At 36.1% G+C, this 7,985-nt stretch overlaps 1 long non-coding RNA gene across 1 annotated transcript; it reads left to right on the forward strand.

Moving 5' to 3' along the window:
• Window positions 1-6,136: 6,136 nt before the first annotated feature.
• LOC122295916 lies at window positions 6,137-7,507 on the forward strand. Its single transcript, XR_006238322.1, has 2 exons — window positions 6,137-6,432; window positions 6,866-7,507. It is a non-coding gene; the product is annotated as an uncharacterized LOC122295916 (long non-coding RNA).
• Window positions 7,508-7,985: the final 478 nt, after the last annotated feature.

Here is a 7,985-nt window from a genome sequence, read left to right on the forward strand (position 1 = left end):
AGATTCTAGAATTCATCCTTGTATTCAAATCACAAATTCTCAAAATTAATACATAACAATTGTACTCACTATTAAATGAAAACTTAAAGAAGTGAGAAAAATAAATAACACGAAATAAGTAAACAGCAAATAAATTGCCCAAACTTCTAAGCCAAAAATCTCAAAAATATTCCATAAACTTTAAACTGAAGTTAAATAAAAATAGACAATGAAAAGTCTGAACGAAAACTCCCCTTCACCATTCAGTTGAAATTCAAAGCAAAAAAGAACCAACTTCTCACGTATCACTCTTGAAAATTAATCTCCAAACCTTTAATGAAAACTCTAGAACAACTCCTCTACTCCCCACATATGATGTTTCAAAAAAAGCATAAACAAAAGCTCTCTCCTTCACTCTCTGAAAAATATAATTCAAACTAACTAAAACTCCTCCAGAAAAATAAATCTAAACTGACTCACTTCACTTCATGAATGAAAAGCTCAACTCCCTCTGCTCCCCATGTATCATGTATCAGAAAAATAAAAAATTCTCAACCGAACTCTCCTTGCAAGAAATTAAGGTAGCACACTTAATGAAAACTCTAGCCGACTCCAATGTTTCAGCCCCTCTTCCTTTTATTGCACCGGTTCTTTCTCTTCCCTTTAATCATGCCGACTTTATCTCATAATGAACCCACCCACCGACTTCTTCAATGATGTCAAATTCGGTGGGGAGACAACCTTTAATCATGACTTCTTCAATGATGTCAAATTCAGTGGAGTGACAGCCAGCCTTTAATCACGCACCGGCTCTAGACGTGGGACCACGTTTCAGCCAACAATTTCCAGCTCCTCAATGATTCCTTTTTTTATTCAATTACCATGCACATCACAATCGGAACACTCTCCCTATTCTCTCCAACTCATCCACGTTTTTAGCCAACAACTTATTCTCAATGATTTCTCTTTTTTTAATCAATCATTTCCAGCCTCTCCCACGTGTTATACAGCTCAAACGGACCATCTTTTCCTTCATTTCTTCCGTGGGATCCAGCTTGCCATGTGAGGTTGTTGCCGTGTGAATAGATTAAATTCACGTGATATGCAGTCACTTGGAAGAAAATTTCTTTCCAAAAGAGGTACTTTTTCATGGGCTATTGGAATGGAGTTAGTAGATTTATTTGAGTGGAGAAAGGGACCACTTATTGGGTTGAGTAGGTGGGAGTGTGAATGGAAGAGGTGGTGGGGTGAAGTGCATACGGCACTCTTCAATCTAGAGAGAATTATGGTCAACAATTCAATATAAATAATCCTCTCTTTCCATGCCATGGACCTACAAGCCAAAATTCATTGTTTTGAGTCATGCATGTGTTAATGACTTCCAATCCATTCAAAAAGTTCAACATATGGATCCCACACAAAATTTATCTCATGCCAAGCCTTCTATCTGTATAACCTTTACCTTTTTCACTTTTTTTTTTTTTTTTACTTTTCTCATTTTTTATTTTTGTATTCTTTAGACTTAAAAAAATAGAAATAAAGAAAAAATAAAATAAAATATGCATATGAATAAACATTATCCAATTAAATCTCAAGCATAAACTCATGCTATTAATCAATTTTTTTTATTTTTTTATTTTTATTTTTATTTGTGCACAGATGCTACCCTCCAACTAGTGAGAGACATGGTCTTCAATAAATCGAACGAAAGAAAACAAAGTGCATAGAAATAAGCAAGCAAAACAACGACAAAAATCAACATGAAATATAAAATCAAAGCAGCGTAACAAATAATAATAATAGAAAATTGTAAGTAAAGAAAACTATAAAGAGAGAAAAATTAAAACACTTCCCTGGAATCTTGCACAAGCAAGATCTCTTCATGTGGATAAAAAATATTCAGAAATGACTTTAGACGTTGTCCGTTGATAGTGAAACAATCTCTATTCTTCGAATTGACAATGTCTACCGTGCCATGAGGATAAACCTTCTTTATAATGTGCAGACCACTCTACCGGGATTTCAATTTACCAGGAAAAATATGTAAGCGAGAGTTGTCCTATATTAGTTTTAAAAGCTGTCCTATAGGCCCACAAAGCATCAAGAAACTTAATCGACCAATCTTTCCTATTAAGATTTACCGTTTTCTCTAGAATGATTTTTATTTCTCTATTTGCCAATTCAGCTTGCCCATTTGTTTGGGGGTGATAAGGGGTGGAAACTCGATGTGTAATACCATATTTTTTTACAAGTGTAGAAAATGGTTTATTGCAAAAATAAGAACCTCCATCACTAATGATAACCTTGGGCATGCCAAATTGAGCAAACAAAGATTGTAAAAATTTTAGTACAACATGATGGTCATTGGTTTTGCAAGCGATGACCACAACCCACTTTGAAACATAGTCCACAGCCAATAAAATATATATGTTTCCAAAAGAAACCAGAAAAGGTCCCATGAAATCTATTCCCCAACAATCAAAGATTTCTAAAATAAGAATGGGGGAAAGGGGCATCATGTTTCTTTTGCTAATGGCTTCTAACTTTTGACAAGACTCACATGCTTTACAAAAATTGTAAGCGTCCTTAAACATGGAAGGCCAATAAAGATGCATTACCAGCCACTCTTTCTAAAATTTGATCCAAGAAAGGTAAAGGAAAATGATCCTTCCTACTAGCTGACTCACCAGCACTTGACAGATTTTGAGTTGGCTTGCACTACTTTTATTAATAGGACCATTACTGATGAATTTATTAGACTTCATTTATTTCCTCTCTCTTTAAAGGATAAAGCGAAGATTTGGTTCAATTCTTTGAGGCCTAATTCTATCTCTAGTCGGTCAGATATGCACTGTGAATTCTTACAAAAAAAATTTCCTTTTCAGAGAACATAGTTTTTGCAAGAGCAAATCAGTCAATTCAATCATAAACCTGATCAGACTTTTCAGGCCAATTGGGAAAAATTTAAAGATTTGATAAATATCTGTCCACATCATGGTTTCGAATATTGGAGGTTGGTGAGCTATTTTTACATTGCTCTCACTTCAGAATGCAAGCAGTTTGTTCAGATGATGTGCAATCGGGAATTCTTTAGCAAGGAACCTGATGAAGCACTATCATTTTTTTACTATCTTGCTGAGAGTGCACAACAATAGAACACTCGTACTGATCGAGTGTCGTTAACAGCACAGCCACTAAGGGCTATTTCTGGAGGAGGCAGATATGAGCTTAAGGAAGACACTGATGTTCAAGCCCGAATAACTCCTTTAACCAAAAGACTGGAGGTCATGGAACTGGAAAAATTGAAGGCTGTGAAAGTAGTAGAGGCATGTTCTATATGTGCTGATTCAAACCATAAGACCCCAGACTACCCAATTATGCCAGTATTTCAAGAAAGTGGGTCTGAGCAGATACAATCAGCTAACTGGATTAACAGAGTTCAGAATCAGCCTTTCTCCAACACATATAATCCAGGATGAAGGAATCGCCCAAATTTCTCATGGAGAAATGATCAGCCTGGCCGGTCTTGATTACGCCCAAAGAATAACGCGGTAGTTGTAGCACAGCTTTGGGGTGTCGATTCCACAGGGAGACAAATTAAAAGAATAGCAAGAGGAACAAAGAAACTAAAGAAAAATATTAAATAAGTAATAGAGAAAAAAGATTAATTTTAAATTAAATTAAAGTGAAGCAATGTGATTAACGGAAAAAGTACTCAAATTTGACAAACAGTAGAGTGTCGGGAATCCCTTGCACAAATCTGGTATTTTAATTATTCTTAATTTATTGGATAACTCAATTAGGAACTCAATTCCCGCAATTCTCAATCGGAAGGTATAGATTTATAAACCAGACTTAAATCAAATGTAACCCTTTGAAAAAATATTCACCACTTTTAAAAAACGTGAATTACTACCCCTATTGATAAAATCCAATGACGACAATATACTCAGGAAGCGTTATTGCAGCAAAAAACTAAATCAATATAGATAAATAATTGATCCAAACATAATCAAAGAATTAATCCATTCAATAGAAAAAGCATGACTGAATCCATAAACACAATAAATTTTATGATTATTCGGAGAAGAAAACATCAACGATGAATTGAGAATGATAAAACAAAAGAATTTTAGCAATTGAAAATCAATTACATGAATTAACAATAAATTAGAAATACCATCTAATGTGCAAGTTCATCCCTAACCCTACTTGAGAATTTAGTTACCCATAAATATAATGGACAACAAAAATCTCTAGAGAAAACTGAAGCGAACGGTGGCCATGGAAGTGATTTTCTCCTCTCTTCAGATCTGCCTCTTGTGCCTCTTCCTCCCCCCATTTCATGCTAATGATATGCTTTTATAGGGTAAGAAAGAAACCCTAATGTCCTCTTGATTTCCGCATAAAAAAATCGCCTAAATTTTAGGACTTATCTTGGCAGCCATGTACACCCTTCAGGAGTTCAAGTTTGGAAATTCTTATTAGAGACAAAGTTATAGCCCTTTAAGATATATTTCTAATGCATCAAGAATCGCATCAATCCGATATGTGAGTAAAAGGATACAGTCAAAAGACTAAAAGTATGTTCAGACTATCCCTAGCGAATTTCGGACTTGGACTTCTTGTGGTCTGATTTTGTGATTTTTTTTCTTTTTCTTTTGTTCCAAATTGCTCTCAAACTCCATGAATGTCCTCCTTTGAATTTGACTGGGCTTGACTTGCTCTTTTATAAACTTTGAAATTAGTCATAAAAAAACTGTTTAGGAGTATCCCAACGTAAATAGAAATTCAATTTAAGAATACACATTAATTCCTATGATTTCTATTCACATTTTAGCATTTTAGTCCAATAATAGGGTATATAGAGTGCACTTTCGCACACTCATCAGGTCTCCACCATCTCAGCAACATCCATTTCATCAGGGTGCTCCTCAGCACTAGTATCAGTCATATCAGAATTGTCAGAGCTATCCTTTTGTGGCTCCTCCTGGATTTCAGACTCATGTATCTACTCAGAGTTCTCAGCATCAATCATTTGCAAAGAAGTCTCTAGATGATAGTATAACACAGATGGCCAATACACTTCAGCAATTCATATAGATTCAGGCTACCACAAACAATCAGAACACTCAGGCCATAAATGAGTTGTGTGGTACTATTAATAAGATGAGCACGACCTTGAGCACTCTAGAGAAAGAAAAATTTCCAGCACAGCCTCAGCTTAATCCTCAAATATACAAATAACAACAACATCAAGTGCATAATGTCTCAGGGGATGTTACTAAGATAGCGTCATCTTGTCCATGCCTAAGGTGCAACTTTCCAGTTGTACTCTCACGAGACCTACTCGATTTTGAAGTACTAGAAGTGGTCACGCATTCCCAATCGGGCGCATCCCAGGTTTAAAAAATCGCTAACCCTAACACATGAGACATAACAGTGTGTAACAGCTAAACGAAAGTGATAACAGTTAATTGGATTTATGTAATGTTTTATCTCTTTATGGAGGAATGTACAATGTGTGAGAAATGTGTTATGAGGAATGAAAACCTTTTTAAAGAAAATCCACACTTGTAATATTTTCAAAGAAAAACTATTTATATAAAATATGTAGAGAAATGACAAATGCAGTAATGAAAACTTATGTTAGTATATTTTCATAATATGAAGTAATGCTTACTGAGTATTATTTTTATATATGCCCTTCTCCCAGTCAGGAACCAAATGAGGATGAAGCATTAGAACAAAAATGGTCAAAGAAAAAGATGATAGAAGCCTAAGCATGTTTTATGTAATGTATGAAGTCACACTTTGTGAAAGGACTTTATGATTTAATTTAATGAATTCTTCTATAAACTTTCTTTTAATTTACAAAGTAGATTTGAATTTTAAATATGGAATCCTTTATATCTTGGGGAGGAAATGAAAAGTTTTAAAAAGTTTAGTAATTTCCATCTCATTTTTCAAAACTATTTTATTCAAGTTACACCACAAGAGTTGGCGTTACAAAGGTGATCTCTCAGCCTCTCTTCCATTTCTGTGCACCTTTCTCCATACTTTCATTCGCTTGTTCCCCCTAATTTGTAACAGCTTCCAGTTTATAGGTTGCTTGGGAGTACGTCATCACAAGTAGGCCTGCACAACAACCCTTTTAATCATAGTTTGGCCCGACCCGCATGGAAGGCTGCACCCACTTGATCCGACCCAATCCATAAACTTTGGATTGTGTCGAACTCGTTATTTTTACTCGCATGCTTGTTCTATATTGAATATTCATTTTCCTTTAGCTTTGACCCCCCCCCCTCTCTCTCTCTCTCTCTCTCTCTCTCTGAGTACTATGCTCATCCCCATTCCATAGATCGCTATCTTGCAGAGGAGTACAAAAGTGCTACATACTAGGATTTGATTTCTTCACGTTCTCACCTTTCCTTTTGTTGTAGCCTCCCTAAGGTAAAATAGAAAAGAATGGGGAATGGGGAATCCCAACTCTTTAATTCCCCCTTGTACCACTTCGTTTCTAGAGAATCCTCATTTTTATCGACTTTGTTTTTAATTTTTATCAACCCTGTTTTTATCCCAATTATGGATAATCCCAACTCTGTTTTTATCTACTTTGGTATCTTCTTCTTGTCAATCCTCTCGAGTTCTAAATACCACTTTGCAAGCTTCAACTTACTTCTTTTTTGTTATCTAAAACTCGATTGAGTTATGCTTCCCTTGTCCTTGTGGTTATTTGGTGTTTTTGGATCTGGTACGGAGCTCTAGGGTTTATCTTTAAGGAACTAAGATTCCTTGCATTTTTGGATGTGGTATCGGAATTTTCTAGTGCTTTGGAAAGTTTGGTGTATTTTCTAAATTCCTCACCTTATGCTTCTTTGGAAAGGGCACTCAGATTCCTTTGGAAAAACGAGGAGAAACCCAGGTGGTGGGTGGTGGTGTGGCAGCGAAGAAGAAGAAGAGGAAGAACTGCGGCTATGGTTTGAGGAGAAGGAAAAACAGGCAATCAGTTTCGACCAACTTTGAGAGCTGTTAAGCCTAATTTGGTGTCCAACTCGATCAACCAGATTTTATTCGGACGGAATCAATCGGGTGTTTCGGTTAGGATCAGATCAAGGCCATTTTGCACAGAACTAGTCACGGGCATGCTGAAGGCATGTTGAACACTAGGAATTCCACAGACAATGCCAACTATTAAGGATGTGTTTCACACCCTAGAATTGCAACTGCTCTTGGGAATTCCTCCTCTTGTACCTAGGGACAAGAAAACTTGGCAGACATTCCAACTCGAGGACACCTACGATGCTAAAGTTAGTATCTCATGAGAATATTCACATGTATGAATACTTTAAGAGAATTGATCATGGCCCCTCTCCTCCCCCCTTTTAGCTCTTGTTTCATACCTTTTAATATCCCTTGCACCCTCTGAGGGTCGAGTCCCCTCTGCTATAGATCAACAGACTTTATTAACCGCCATCTGGGGGGTTCATACTATTGCATTTAATGCAGTAACCCTTCTTATATTGAACAAGTGAAGCAACTATATGCTCAAGAACACCAACAAACAACTATAAACACTTACAAGTGCATGTAGAAGAAATATATTCATGTCTTTTACTTTCCTCCCTTGCAACCAGTTAAGAATGCATACAAATAATTCCACAAAAATAATCATATCTTTATACCTGCATCATTTAGCTCACTAGTAAGTCACATGGTCCATGTCAAGTAATGTGCAGCTAAGTAACTAGATTTGACAAAGTAAATAAGAGAGGAAAGTACACAACCATCACATACGGCAAACCACTCCAACTCTTTAGTATCGAGGAAAAAATACCTTCTCAATTACCATATCCATAATTGGTTTGCCACGCTCATTCCAATGTCTCCATGAAGGACTACAAAAAGATACGTTTTCAGCTCTCATGTGAAGTATCCCACTTGTGCAAAACACAATTGCACTAAATTTATCTGACAATGGATTAAATGCACAGCAAGCCAAGGTG

Source organism: Carya illinoinensis, chromosome 15 (genome assembly GCF_018687715.1).
Source record: "Carya illinoinensis cultivar Pawnee chromosome 15, C.illinoinensisPawnee_v1, whole genome shotgun sequence".
NCBI classification, from domain to species: domain Eukaryota; kingdom Viridiplantae; phylum Streptophyta; class Magnoliopsida; order Fagales; family Juglandaceae; genus Carya; species Carya illinoinensis.